Source organism: Hylobates moloch, unplaced genomic scaffold (genome assembly GCF_009828535.3).
Source record: "Hylobates moloch isolate HMO894 unplaced genomic scaffold, HMol_V3 SCAFFOLD_3, whole genome shotgun sequence".
NCBI classification, from domain to species: Eukaryota; Metazoa; Chordata; class Mammalia; order Primates; family Hylobatidae; genus Hylobates; species Hylobates moloch.
Window position 1 is genome coordinate 93,765,969 of NW_026652278.1, and position 15,722 is coordinate 93,781,690.

At 42.0% G+C, this 15,722-nt stretch overlaps 1 protein-coding gene across 7 annotated transcripts in view; it reads left to right on the top strand.

Moving 5' to 3' along the window:
• The first annotated feature begins 767 nt into the window (after nt 1-767).
• ARHGAP12 (Rho GTPase activating protein 12) overlaps nt 768-15,722 on the top strand; it is a 130,796-nt gene continuing 115,841 nt past the window's right edge. For 3 of the 7 annotated variants that reach the window (XM_032143953.2, XM_032143979.2, XM_032144012.2), the window contains exon 1: nt 825-973. The gene's annotated coding sequence lies outside the window, so the exon portion shown is untranslated. Of the gene's footprint in view, nt 979-15,722 lie in introns of all 7 variants that reach the window. The other 4 variants (XM_032143973.2, XM_032143989.2, XM_032144001.2 and 1 more) reach the window with 3 other exon arrangements.

Here is a 15,722-nt window from a genome sequence, read left to right on the forward strand (position 1 = left end):
GAGCTGAGGTTCAGAAGGGTGAAGTGCCAATAAATGGCAGAAGCCAGGTCTCTTTCCTGATTCCCATTCCAGCTGAGCTCCTCCTGCCACTAGATCACCATCAAAGACCTTCCAAAGCTGTGACTTCCGGGTTCGGTGCTGCCACAGTGCAAACGGAGATGACTTTGGACAATGACCCTGTGGCCCCGCAGGGCTCGCACCCTCAGGCCCGTGGAAGGCTAAATGCTGACGGACTGGTTCTGCCCTGGAGCGGCTCTCCGCGTCCCTGGGGTCTCCTCAGTCCCGAGTGTGCACAGCGGGTCCTGCCTTGCACCCTGGCGACGCCGGGAATTGACTCAGTGCCCCGGGTCCCTTTCCGTCTCAGGCGACGTGCAGCACTTTTTCGGGTGTCCCAGTGGAATTTCCGGGCCCGTGAACGACTGACCCACGCCCGGCCGCAGCTCCAGGGGCCGAGGAAGGGAACTGTAGGGCCCACGGCAGGGCCGTCTTTGCCCGGGCTCCATTCCTCCCACCCTGGCGCTACGTCCGCCTTCTCTGCTTTTCCCTACGAGCGTTTTTTTTAACGCTTCCCACTCCTTGTTTACAAAGTGCTGAGCCCCCTTGACGGCAGGCTCCCGCGCCGGCCTGAGTTCCCACACCGTACCCTGGCTGCCCCCTATCCGGATCCCCGCCGGGCGCCGCACCCCGCGCCACCCCCGACAGTCCGAGACCCGCGCCTGCCCTGCGCGCCCGGGCTGTCACGTGAGCCACCCGCCCCGCCCCCGCGCGTCACGTGAGCCCCGCCCTGCGCCCCGCCCCCGCGCCGGCGCGCTCCGACGTGCCCTGTAACTTACCCTCCCTCAGAGGCCAGCCTGCGGGGACTGGCCGGCCGCGGCCGTCGCCGTGTGAACGCTCTTCGGGCTCGCGTCGCCAACCCGCAGCCGCGGGGCGGACTAAGGAGGGAGCCGCCCGCTGCGAGGCCGCCGGGCTCCCGGTGAGGTGCAGGGCGCGGGTCCTGGCGGACGGAGGGCAGGTTGGCGAGGCGCTGCACAAAGGCGCGCCGGGGCCGGGATGTGCCCGCCGAGGACGGTGGAGTCGGGGGGAGGCGTGTGCGGGAGGCGCGGCGGCAGCGGCGGCGGCGGCGGCGCCGCCGAGGTGCGCGCGAAGGGAGGTCGGGCGCGCAGCGAGGGGCTCGGCGCGGGGGTAGGCGCCGGGGGGGAGGGGGCCGGCGCAGCCTATTGGCTGACGTGGGCGAGAGGGTTTAAATGGCCCGAAGTTGTGGCTCCTCTGCCCCCTGGGTTTCCTGACTTCCTGTGTGAAGGCAGCGCCCGCCCGCCCCGCCCCCAGGGAGGAGAGTGTGAGGGTGCGCGGGTGTGTGTGTGAGTGCAGGACAGTGCGCGCGTGTGTGCACAAGGCGGGTGTGTGCGTGTCTATGTGCAAAAGGCGGGCGTGTGCGCGCGCGTGTGTCTGCAAAAGGCGGGTGTGTGTGTGTGTGTGTGCAAAAGGCCGGCCTGGCCCCTACCGCGCCGTGGGCCCATTCCCTAACCGCGGTGGGGCTCGCAGGCCTCCATCCACCCAGGGAGCCCACCTGGGGCGTCCCTCGAGGACTAGTGACCTTAAACCGGACACTTTCTTTGCGTTCTTTCCCGATGCCCTGCCCCTGCTGGATGGACGTGCATTCGCTCCCCTCCAGCTTCTTTGGGCGGAATCTCTTCAAAGTCCTTGAACTGAAAAATCCTCTTTACCAGTGTGCAGCCCGCCTCCCATCTCAGGGGAGCTGGTTGTCTTCTCAGAACGGCTGTCCTTTACGCGTTACTACCTTAAGTGACTGCAGACCCTTTGAGAAGAAATGGCCACACGGTCTTCGTTAGAGAAAAAGGCACGCCCTTCAGCTTTCGAGGCGTGTGATGTTTTCTTTTTGACTGCAGCTGCAGTTTTGTAAATGTATTTTCAAAGGCTAAAGCACGACGTTGAAAGTACACCTTTATCGAAAGTTCTAATGTCATCCCAAGTGGAGTGTTTGTTGTGGATAGAGGCTTTTAGCACTCTAGTAACACGATTGGTTGTGGCTGGCTTTTGGGTTAATCATGACATAGAGAAGTAGATTTTATCGACTATTTAGGCATGCGTTCCTAAAGGGAGGTCGTGGAGGAGGCAAGGCTCACTCTGGTTCTGGTTCATGTTCTGCCACCCGACTTCTATAGGTTAGACCTTGGAAGACTCCGGCTGTTTCAATGAAAGTGTTAAAAATAAGTATCTAGCCCCTAGCCACACCTCTTTCGTACTTAAAAGTCGAGAACGATGGCCTAGATGTGTGTGTATTTGCCCATATCGCCTTTTCTTTACCTTATCTATAGGAGGATGTTTTACAGAATCGGTCATCTTCCTCTGTCTCCTCTGGTCTGAATAGGCAGTTTGGCTCCTGGCATAGTATTTTTTTTCTTTGTTTTAAAATTGCCTTGGAAACGTTTCAGAACTGGGTTTTGAGAGCCCAAAGCAGGCAGTGAAAGCGTCACCCCGACCCATGCCACCTGACGAGCCAGACTGTCTGGGCACATATGTGCGACCCCTGGTTGCATGTGGCTCCACTGTTCTAAAAGTGTTTCTCTGTGGGGGAAAAAGAACCTCCAAAAGTGTAATATAATGTGTGTATGTATATTTATGCCCCAGTATTTGTTGATCGATTTCTGTTCGTACTTCATTAAGCTGGAGAAGATTGATGGTTCATTGATTGTTAAGATAATGCTGTCTGTATAGTTATATATATATATTAGTTGTTCATATATAATTATCAATACATCGCATTTCTTTCGGTTTTATATTTACTAATACCAGTTTCGAGGTGCAAATGAAAATAGATGAAGTGCTGTAGAAAAACAGCATGTTACTTGTAGTTAATCATTTGACTTTTCTTTAATTAGAAAGTATCTGCTCAGTGGTTTTTTTAGTAGGCTGATAGAAAGTGAGCTTTACAAATTTTTAAGTACTCTATGTAAGTGACATTACTGAAAATAATAAGGGTAATTAAAATTTTTAAATGGAGTAAAAACTAAATAGTGGTGATCTGTTTAACCATTAAACAGTACTGCTAATATTTTGCTTACCTGAGAAAATGGGCATTACAGTTTTACAATAAATCATGGGAGAGAAAAGTGAAATTAAACTTTTGTATTTAACAATTTTGGCTAGAATTGCAAATATGCACTATTTTGTAGTATGAATCAGATGTGAAAAGTGTCGTAGTACGACATAGCATCACTGTACTTCAAATCGGGCTTTTCAGATAAACTCTTTTGAGGAACCTATTGGGCCACTATCCTTGTGGTTTTTTTTTTCTTCAGTTAGCTGGCCCCGGCTCATTGGTATATGGCTTTGCTGTGATTCAGCCATTTCGCTATTACTTTCATTGACTTCGTGAATATTCTGCAGTTTCGTTTTGTAATTAATTAGCTTTTTAATTGAACTGAACTGCCAAATGGTGTAGTCTCTAAGCCTCCTTCCCCTGTTGATAATCTAGTGCTTCTCAAACTTTAATGTGCATAGAAATCACCTGCACTTCTAATATCCACTTGGTCATGTGGATGCTGTTCTGCCAGACCACAGACCACTGCTGTCCAATAGAAATGTAATGCCTATATAAATTACTTGTGCTTAAAGTTTCTAGTATTCACATTATAAAAAATAAGCATGTGGAAAAAAAGTGAAATAAATGAATATATTTTACTCAGTATATTCACAATATCATTTTAACATGTAATCAATATGAAAATTATTAATCAGATATTTTATGTTCTTTACATTGGACCAGGTTTTTTGAAATATCAAGTGTGTTTTACACTTAGAGCATTTCTCAATTTGCATTAGGCACATTTGACTAGTGACTACTGTATCAAACAACAGTTTTGGAGTCTAAAAGTGTAGACCAGTTACTCTTAGTGTATTTTTCAGATTGGCCCCATCAGCAATCCTTGAGAATGTAAATTTTAGGGCCCCACCTCATACCGGTTGTCGTTGGAATATCTAGGGCTAGGGCCTGTAATCTGTGGTTTGAAAACTCTCTGGGATATGGCTACAAAATGCATATGTGGTATTCTGGATGGGACCCTGGAACAGAAAAAGGACATTAGGAGAATACTAAGGAAGTCTGAATAAAGTGTGGAAATTGTTATGTGTCAGTTTTGGTTGATTGAATATGACAAATGTACCATACTAACATAAGTTGTTAATAGGGATAACTGGGTCCAGAGTACATGGGAACTCTCTGGACTATCTTTGCAGTAGTTATGTAAATCTGAAACTCTTTTAAAATAAGAAGTTTATTTTTTAAAAAGTTCTTCAGATTATTCCATTGCTCACTAAAAGTTTGAGAATCCAGTGATCTAGATCATTAATCACTTGTACTGCTGCAGCTGTGTTGGGCAGGATGGTGGCCAGTATTGGGTCTGGTAGGATGATAATAATAGTTTTTTTGTAATAAGACCTAAAACTTCTAAAGCACTTGCCATGCGCCATGCACTGTTACAAGTGCCTTACACACATTTACTTAATTCTCCCAATATGCAGTATGTACTATTAATAAGCTCCACTTTGCAGATGGAAAAAACTGAAGCCCAGAGAGGTTAAATGACTTGTCCAGAGTCACACAGCGAGAGACAGAGACAGGATATTTTATAAATTATCAGTGCATTTGTGACTATTTTTCTACTCTCACAACTTTTGCTTCCTTGAGTAAGCACTGATTAATATAGATACTCTGTGACGTCTGAAAGTTACAAAGTTCTTTTTCTTTCTTCTCACAAACATCTTTCGAGGTTTGTATTGTTTGCTTTGTTTTACCGGCAAGTTAAGGTGCCTAGGGTCCTGAGAGCTGATAAATGGCAAAGCCTAGATTTAAAATTTAGACCTCTGACTCCAAGTTCTGTGCTCTTTTCCTTCACCACAGCAGAATTCAGAATATGTTATGAGGTTAGAGTGACGTCTTTTAAAGTTGGCTGAAAATTTCCTGTATTTTGCTACATAATGTATATTTTTAAATTACAGTTTTATTAAGGTATAATATATATACATAAAATACACTAACAACAATAAAGGATGATCTATGGAGACAACATGAATGAATCTCAAAAGCATTAATCTAAGTGAAACATGTCAGACACAGAAGGCTACATACTATATGATTTGTATTTTTCTGTTATCACAGCTTTTGCTTCCTTGAGTAAGCAGTGATTAATGTGATACCATCTATCATGCTTTGTATCTAAGTGCTTTTTTTCACGTTTTCTCTTTCCGTTCTTACAAGGATCTTTTGAGGTTTGTACTGTTTCCTATTTTAGAGATGGATTGTACCACAATTTGTATTCACAAGTTCATAGGCCTTTGAGTTTTCAATTTCTGGCCATTATGAATGTTCATGTAAGGCCTTTGTGCGGACTTAAGTTTTCATTTCTCTTGGGTAAATACCTAGAATAGGGATTGCTGGGTCATATGGTAAGCGTATGTTTAACTTTATTAGAAATTACCAAATTATTTTCCAAAGTGATTGTACCATTTTGCATTTCCACCAGCAATGAAGAGAATCCCAGTTGCTGGTATCTTTACCATACAAAACATTCTGTGTTTTTGAAAGCCATCCGGTAGGTGGGTAGTGATATCTGGTTGTTTTAATTTGCATCATTAGGGTTTTAACAGTTTTTTTTAATACAGTTTTGAAGTATAATTGCTCTATAACAAGCTGCACATATTTTTTAAGTGTACAATTTGAAGAGTTTTGGCATATGTATATACCTGTGAAACCACTACCATTTTCAAGATAATGAACATATCTTTCACCCATCAAAAATTTCCCTGAGCTCCTATGTGATTCATTCCCCATGTCACTTGGCAACTACTGCTCTGTTTTCTGTCACTATCAATTAGTTTGATTCTAGGAAATCAATTTTCTAGAATTTTATGCGGATGGACTCATGTACTATGGATTCTGGTCTGGATTTTTTTTCACTCAATAAAATTATTTTGAGATTCACCCAGTTTGCTGCGTGTATCAATAGTTTGTCCCTTTTTATTGCTGAGTGATATTCCATTGTGTGGATATACCACAATTAGTTTATTCAATTGTTGATTGACTTGTGAGTTTCTCTTTGTTATAGATGAAACTACTGTCTTTGTGTGGACATATGCTTTAATTTTTGTTGGTAAATACCTAAGAGTAAAATCCCTGAATCGTGTGGTAGATGCATATTTAACATTTTAAGCATCTGCCAAACTTATTTCAAATGCTGGTTCAGTTTTACATCCTCACCAGCTTTGTGTGTGAGTTCCAGTGGCTCTGCATTCTCAAAAACACTGGTATGACCTGACTTAGCCATTCTGTGAGATGCGTGGTGACACTTCTTTCTTTTTGGTTTTAATTTGTATTTTCCTGATGGCTAAAGATGTTGGGCATATTTTCATGAGCCTGATTACCATCTGTAGATCTTTGGATAAGTCTGTTTAAATATTTTGCCTGATTTTTTTTTTTTTTCCTGTTAGGGTCTTGCTCTGTTACCCCAGGCTGCAGTACAGTGGCATGTTCACAGTTCACTGCAGTCTCGAACTCCCAGGCTCAAACAGGCTTCCCACTTTAGCCTCCCAAGTAGCTGTGACTACAGGTGTGCGGCACCATGCCCAACTAATTTTGTAAACTTTTTTTGTAGAGACGGGTTCATGCTATGTTGTCCAGGTTGGTTTTGAACTCCTGACCTCAAGTGATCCTCTTGTCTCGACTTCCTAAAACACTGGAATTATAGGTGTGAGCTACCTTGCCTAACTTACGATTTTTTTCTTTTTTATAATGTCTTTGGTTTTGGTGGAATGGAGTTGGCATGTTTTCTCTTTGCTTCAATTTTTTTTTGAGAGATTTATGTAGAATTGGTAGTAACTTCTTTACATTTTTGGTAAAATTCACCAGTGAAGCTGCCTGGGCCAGTTTTCTTTGTGGGAATCTTTTAAAGACAAATTCTGTTTATTTAATAGATATAGGAGTATTCAGGTTATCTGTTTATTCTTTAGCAAGCTTTGGTTATTTGTATTTTTCCAGAAATTTGTTAGAAGGGCGTGGTAGCATGCACCTGTAGTCGCAGCTATTCAGGAGGCTGAGGCTAGGAGGATTGCTTAAGCCTAGGAATTAGAGGCTGCAGTGAGCTATGATTATGCTGCTGCACTCCAGCGTGGGCAACAGAGCAAGACCCTGTCTCTTAAAAAAAAAAAAAAGACATTTGTCTACTTCATGTGGATTGTTGAATTCGTTGGCATAACATTTTTCTTAATATTTTCTATTTTCCTTTTGATGCCTTCAGGATCTGTAGTTATGTCTCCGGTTACCTTTTTGATAATTTGTTTCTTTTCTCTTTTGTTCCCGTTAGTTTGGCTAGAGGATTGTCAGTTTTAGTGATCTGTGCTTTTTTTTTTTTTTTTTTTGAGACAGGGTTTTGCTCTGTCTCCCAGGCTGGAGTGCAGTGGCGTGATCTCAGCTCACTGCAGCCTTTGCCTCCTGGACACAAGGCTCAGCCTCCTGAGTAGCTGGGACCACAGGCACATGCCAACCACAGCCGGCTAATTTTTTGTATTTTTGGTAGATACGAGGTTTCACCACGTTGCCCAGGGTGGCCTTGAACTTCTAAGCTCAGATGATCCGCCTGCCTTGGCCTCCCAAAGTGCTGGGATTATAGGTGTGAGCCATTGCACCTGGACAGTTTTACTGCTCTTAAAGAACCAGCCTCTGGTTTCATTGATATTTCTCTAACATTTTTCTATTTTCTTTTTATTGCTTTCTGCTGTCATGTTTTTCATATCTTTTCTTCTACAAACTTTTTTTTTTATTTTTTATTTTTGAGATGGAGCCTTGCTCCGTCACCTAGGCTGGAATGCAGTGGCACAATCTCGGCTCACTGCAACCTCTGTCCCCGGGGTTCAAGCCATTCTCCAGCCTCAGCCTCCCCAGTAGCTGGGATTACAGGTGTGTACCACCATGCCCAGCTCATTTTTGTATTTTTAGTAGAGACAAGGTTGCACCATGTTGGTCAGGCTGGTATCGAACTCCTGTCCTCAAGTGATCTACCCGCCTCTGCCTCCCAAAGTGCTGGGATTACAGGCATGAGCTACCGCGCCCGACCTCTATAAACTTTGGATTTAATTTGCTCTTTACCTTCTTAGAGTGGAAGCTTATGTCATTGATGTGAGACTTTTTGTGTTTTTTCTGACATTTAGTGCTGTAAATTTTCTCTGAGCTGTATCCCACAAATTTTGAAATTACATGTTTTCATTTTCATTCAGTACAGATTTCCTGTTTGGTTTCTTTTTTCTTTTTTGAGACATTGTTTCACTCTCACCAAGGCTGGAGTGCAGCCTCAGAAGCTGCAGCCTTGACTTCTGGGCTCCTGTAATCCTCTTACCTCAGCCTCCCTTAGTAGCTCACCTCAGGTGATCCACCATTCTTAGCCTCCCAAAGTGCTGGGATTACAGGCATGAGCCACTGCACTCTGCCTGATTTCTTATTATTATGTAACTTATGTAACTACATGGACTAAGACTATGGGTGTGCATGCCTCCCCCAAGGAATATCGAGGTGATGTTACTACATGATCAAGTAGACGAGATGTCCCAGAGGCAAGATAAAAATTATGCGAACTATAAAAATGTTAATTTTTGGCCGGGCGCAGTGGCTCATGCCTGTGGTCCTAGCACTTTCAGAGGCCAAGGTGGGTGGATCACAAGGTCAGGAGTTCGAGACCAGCCTGGCCAACATGGTGAAACCCCGTCTCTACTAAAAATACAAAAATTAGCCTGGCACCGTGGCGGACGCCTGTAATCCCAGGTACTCAGGAGGCTGAGGCAGGAGATTGAACTCAGGAGGCGGAGGCTGCAGTGAGCCGAGATTGTGCCATTGCGCTCTAGCCTGGGGGACAGAGCAAGACTCCGTCTCAAAAAAAAAAAAAAAAAAAGAAGGTTAATTTATTTCTTCTTCTTTTAAAAATGGATTATTGTAGAAAATTCTTATTAAGAAATTAAAATATAGGACTTTGTGGCGTTGAGGGGTGCAGAAGGAAGAAGGCATTGATTGGAGTGCAGTTAGAAGGGAGTAAAGAGAAAGCTTAAAAATGTAGACACAGAATGATTGTCATAGAAGGATAGTTTTTTTTTTTTTTTTTTTGAGATGGAGTTTCGTTCTTGTTGCCCAGGCTGCAGTGGCACGATCTTGGCTCTCTGCAACCTCCATCTCCCGGGTTCAAGTGATCCTCCTGCCTCAGCTTCCCAAGTAGCTAGGATTACAGGCATGTACCACCACGCCCGGCTAATATTTGTATTTTTAGTTGAGATGGGGTTTCACCGTGTTGGCCAGGCTGGTCTCGAACTCGTGACCTCAGGTGATCCACCCGCCTCACCCTCCCAAAGTGCTGTGATTACAGGTATGAGCCACCATGCCTGGCTAGAAGGATAGTTTTAAAGGCTTATAATGTGGAACTATTTTGGACATAGGGTGCTTTTGATGAAATAATAGAATCTGAAGGGAAAAGGCTGTTAACCTGTTGGCTCAAGAAAAATGTTTTTTTTGTTCCTTAGATTTTTTTTAAACTAATTATGGGTTTTTTATTGTATAGGCTGTCTTCTTGGTATCTTTCATTGTTATATTAACACTCTCTTAGTGTGTGCAAGTAGATGTGAAGGGATGAAAACACAGCTTAATCTTTGGTGTTTTTTGATCAGAAAGGGCTTGTTCAGGGCTGTTTAATATAAAGTGTTGAGTTTGTGAAATTTTTTTTTTTTTTTTTTTTGAGACAGGGTCTTATTATGTCATCTGGGCTGGAATGCATGAACAGCTCACTGCAGCCTCTATCGAACTCCTGGGCTTGAGTGATCCTCTCACCTCAGTCTGCTAAGGACTACAAGCATGCACCACCATGTCCAGCTAATTTTTTATTAAATTTTTTTGTAAAGATAGGGTCTCACTATGTTGCCCATGCTGGTGAATTAAAAAAAAAAATACAACAGGTTCCTCACTTTCTGCTTTGCTGTATATCTGAGTCAGCGTTTACATCTCCATGTATAAGAGATAATTTAAAAATAAGTTTGAGGCTGGGCACAGTGGCTCATGCCTTTAATTCCAGCACTTTGGGTGGCTGAGGTGGGAGCATTGCTTGAGGCCAGGAGTTCCAGACCAGCCTTGGCAAAATACTGACACCCTGTCTCTCCAAAAAAATTAGAAATTTAACTGGGCGTGGTGGCATGCACCTGTGGTCCTAGCTACTCAGGAGACTGAGCTGGAGGATTGCCTGAGGCAAGGAGATTGAGGCTACAGTGAGCTGTGATGGCACCACTGCACTTCGGCCTTATTGACAGAGCGGGATCCTGCCTCTCCAAAAAAAAAAAAAAAAAAAAAAAGCTTGAATATTTGAAGATGTAAAACCATTCAATAATGGAGAACCCTAATACTTTTAAAATAATTGTAATTTATGTTTTGATGAGAAAAACAGGCATTGTGATTTGCTGTAAACAGTGTTCAAAGGTAAAGAACAAAAGAAATATATTTGTAAGTTTAAATTATTTAAACATGGGATGGCATAATGTAAGATGTTGTTATAAATATGAGCTAGATATGCATGGCATTAATTTTAACTTGAGTTTTAGGTTCAGAACACAATTGCCTAGTAATAAGCATTTAAATCAAGTACTTAAAATCTAGTTTGTGGGAAAGTCATTGTGGCACTGCAAGATGCCTTGTACCTGCCCATCTTGCATATTTCTTGCCCCTTTCCTGGAATCAGCCATTTCTCCGAAGACCTCTGGTCCTTTTATTGGGAGAATGATGCAAGAAGCCACAGCTGAGTGCTAGGTGTGTTTGTTGCTGCTAGCTTGTCATTTTTATTGACAGCCAGGGAATGTGTGTGTGTATAATATCAAGCAGTGTATATACACATCTGTAATATTTCTATATATGACCACTTATCTATCTGTGGTAAACTAAAAATGAGTTCCTACTAATGTTTCCAAGTCTAATCCATTGGATCATTCTAGTCTCCTTCTCTTGCTTATCTGTAAATTTTCACTCCAACATTGAGAAACCTGATACCTGCTATCCACCGTCAGTTACTTAATTGTTTTATTCCAGTATAAATGTATAGCAGTATCAAGATATTTAACTTGAACCCCTAGGGAAAGAACTTTATCAACTTTTGTGCTGTTCCTTTTGCCTGTTTTTCCTTTTGCAAATAAAAAAAATTATTTATCTTTAAATTTTTGGTAGAGACACAGCCTTACTGTGTTGCCCAGGCTGGTCTCAAACTCCTGGTCTTAAGTGATCCTCCTGCCTTGGCCTCCCAAAGTGCTGGGATTATGGGTATAACCACCCCCAGCCCCTTCTGCTCGTATTCTTAGAGACTTCCATGATTTCCAAAGTAACTTATGTCAGCATTTTCCCCCCACTGTGTTCAGTGAGGTCATTTCATGTATTTGTAATACTGTTAGATTCTTGTCACATCTGCTTTCCATCCTGGGATCTTGCCCCTGCCCAATGATATTTTTAAATTTGCATACTTTAAAGTTCACGCTTTTCATTGCAAAGACCAATGGGTTTTGACAAACGCATAATGTCATATATCTACCATTATAGTATTACTGTATACAAAATAGGTTTGACTTAAAAGCATCATCTGTGCTTCACCTGTGGAATTCTGTGTCCCCTTCTCCTACTCCAGGCAATCACTGTCTATGGTTTTGACTTCCAGAATGCCATAAATTGAAATCATTCTGTATGTGGCTTTTTCATACTGGCTTCCTTTCATTAGCAACATATATTTAAAATATATGTTTTCATGGTTTGATAACTAATTTTTTTTTGTTTTCTTTTCTTTTTCTTTTTTTTTAAATACAGGGTCTTGCTCTGTTGTCCAGGCTAGAGTGTGGTGATATGATTATGACTCACTGCAGCCTCGACCTCTGGGGATCAAGTTATCCTCCCACCTCAGCCTCCCAAGTAGCTGGGCTGTAGGTTCCTGGCTAATATTTTTTCTACTTTTTTTTGTAGAGCTAGGGTCTTTCTTTTTTGTCCAAGCAGGTCTTGAACTCCTGGACTCAAGTGAGCCACCTGCCTCGGGCCCCCAAGTGCTAGAATTACAGGCATGAGCCACTGCACCCAGCCCTCGTTTTCTTTTATCACTGAATAATAGTCCATTGCATGGATGTCTCATGGTTCGTTTATCCTTTCTCCTGTTGAAGGACATCTTGGTTGTTTCCTGTTTGGGGCAATTATGAATAAAGCTACTATACACATTTACATGCGGGACTTTTTGTGGACATAAGATTTCCTCTCATTTGGGTAAATACCTAGGAATGTGATAGCTAGATCCTATGGTAAGGGCATGTTTAACTTTGTAACAAACTGCTAAACTGTCTTCCATGGTGGCTGTATCATTTTGCATTACCACCAGCAAAGAAGGAGAATTCCTGTTTTACATCCTTGCCAGTATTTGGTATTGTTAGTTTTTGGATTTTAGCCATTCTAATAGGTGTGCAGTGGTATCTCATTGTAGTTTTAATTTGCAGTTCCTTAACGATATGATGTTGAGCAGTTTTTTAAAGTGCTTGTTTGCCATCTGTGTGTGTGTGTGTGTGTGTGTGTGTATATATATATATAATTTTTTTTTTGGTGAGGTATCTGTTCAGATCTTTAGCTCATTTTAAAAACATAGTTGTTCTTATTGAATTTTTAGAATTATTTGTATAGTTTGCATACAAGTCTGTAATCAGACTTGTATTTTGCAAATAATTTCTCTTTGTGTTTTCATTCTTTTAACAGTGTCTTTCACAGAGCACAAGTTGTTAACTTTAATTTTTTCTTTGAAGGATCGTGAATTCGGAGTATCGAAAAACTCATTCCAAACCAAAGGTCATATTTCTTCCTTTTTGAATTGGAATATTTTCTTTCTTTTTTTATATTTAAAAAAATTATTTTTTCATATTGAGTAGATTTTGGGTAATGATACGGGAGTTTTTTGTTTTGTTTTGTTTTTTCTTTTTTTTTTAATTTTAAGTAGAGGAAGTGTGTTCCTATGTTTCCCAGGCTAGTCTTAAACTCCTGTCCTCAAGCAGTCCTCTTGCTTTGGCCTCCCAAAGTGCTGGGATTATAGGTGTGAGCCACCATGCCTGGCCTGTAATGGAATATTTTCTAAATTCTTAAAACAATCATTTTATAATTTTTATAACATTCTCTACATTCTTATAACATTCTCTACATTTCTATGACAATCAAGAAAAAGTCATTAAGTCCACCCTATTTCTAAGGCTTCATGGCACAAATCTTTTAAAAATACCCAATGCAGATGTCATTTTAGTTAAAACTTGCTTGCTTCCTCAGATGCTTCCGGTGTTGTTTCCTAATTTTTGTTTCAGATTTAAATTTTGGTTTTGAATTTACTTTACTAGTTTACACTTGATTGTATTTCTGCCTTCTTTCCAGTTATCCGATTTTGAGGCATCTTTCTCTATCGTCTGTTGCCTAGGCTGGATCATGGCTCATTGCAACTCACCTCCAGGTTCAAGGATTCTCATCCTCACCATTTTTAGTAGAGACAGGGTTTCACTATGTTGGCCAGGCTGGTCTTGGACTCCTGGCCTCAAGTGATCCACCGGCCTCGACCTCCCAAAGTGTTGAGATTACAGGTGTGAGCCACCACGCCCAGCCCGATTATTTCCTATATCCTTTTTGCTGTTTCTGTTTTTGCTATTTCTTTATGGCCAGAATGGTTTATAATGTAAATCATTATACTTCTCTTCTTTGATAGCCTACCTAAATTCAGATGAGAAATGTCTTATATTCTGCATCTGTTTTTTCTTATTTTAAACATTTTTTGTAGAGACATGGTCTTACTATGTTGCCCAGGCTGGTCTCAAACTCCTGGCCTCAAATGATCCTCCCACATTAGCCTCCCAAAGGCGTGAGCCTGCGTGCCCAGTCTGTTGTTTTTTTTTTTTTTTTTTTAATAAAGCAGGGATCATTTTTATTAAGAAAAAAACCTGAAGTGCCTAATAATGGCCTATGATTTTTGTTAAGCGTACAACTAACAGAAGTATTTGATGGAATGGTTTCTTCTGCTGGAACTTAATACTGGAATTATTCTTTACTTTTTTGTTGTGCTCATTAAGATTAATTGATTTCTGTAGTAGGGGCCTGATTAGGGATTATTAATTTTTTTTTTTTTTGAGACAGAGTCTTGCTCTGTCGCCCAGGCTGGAGTGCAGTGGCGCGATCTCGGCTCACTGCAAGCTTCATCTCCCGGGTTCACGCCATTCTCCTGCCTCAGCCTCCCGAGTAGCTGGGACTACAGGCTCCCGACACCACGCCTGGCTAATTTTTTGTATTTTTAGTAGAGATGGGGTTTCACCGTGTTAGCCAGCATGGTCTCGATCCACTGACCTCATGATCTGCCAGCCTCAGCCTCCCAAAGTGCTGGGATTACAGGTGTGAGCCACCGCTCCCGGCCTGGGATTATTAATTTTAAACAAGTACTTTAAAAAATACTTGGAGGATTTGATGCCAAGTTCAGTGCTTAAACTGGTAAAGTTTCTTAATATTTTGTATGTTTGAAGCTATATTAACATTTTATAGTTCACAATATTAGCATTGCTAACTAGGTTATACATATCTGGATTGGACTTAAATTGTAAGCTCATTAATTAAGATACATTATGTTTCGGCTGGGCGTGGTGGCTCACACCAGTAATCCCAGCACTTTGGGAGGCCGAGGCAGACGGATCACAAGGTCAGGAATTCCAGACCAGCCTGGCCAACATGGTGAAACCCCATCTCTACTAAAACTACAAAAATTAGCCAGGTGTGGTGGCGGGCACCTGTAGTCCCAGCTGCTTGGGAGGCTGAGGCAGGAGAATCGCTTGAACCTGGGAGGTGGAGATTGCAGTGAGCCGAGATGGTGCCACTGCACTCCAGCCTGGGCGACAGAGGGAGACTCCATCTCCAAAAAAAAAAAACGTGTTTCTTTAATGTTTTGTTTGCCTGTTTACTTTTTTTGATATACCTCTTAAACAGATTGGTTGGTTAATACAGATGTCCTGGGGGAGGAAGACAACATTTGCTGAACTGTTTAAGTTTTGGTAGGCTTCTTGGTAGTTTAAATGAGAAGAAAATTAAAAAAATTGGCAGATAGAAAGGAGGAGGCTTTTAGATTATAAAATAGCGTGATAGGAAATTTGAATCTGACTTGGGGGCAGAGAAGTAAAATATATAAGCAGGCTTGTGTGTTGTGTGTGTGTGGGGGGGTGGTTGTTGAAACGTGGAAAAAGGGAGGAGGAAGAAGACTGGTAAGAGGCATGAAAAGCTTGTATGGGCATTTTTGAGATTGCTAAGAGCAGCATCGGGGTGTAGCACGCAGTAGATATGCAGACCTTGTATATACTGGGAGTTGGGTACTTAGTAGTTGTAAGTGTGTGGGATGAATATGGATGGAGGTGTGTGGTGATGGGTATAGTATAGAATACATTTCAGTTCCAGGAGCGTTGTGTTTGGACAGCGTTGTATTTGATTGAGCAAACTTTTAACCAAAATACTTTATAGTAACAGGATAAACAGCGTTCAACTTTCTCTAAAAAACAGAATCTACAGGTCTGGGGAACAGAGGAAGAAACAACCCAAAATTAAAACTGTAAACCTTTGTTTTAATACAGCTTATGTTTTTAAGTAAAAATAGCATAAATTA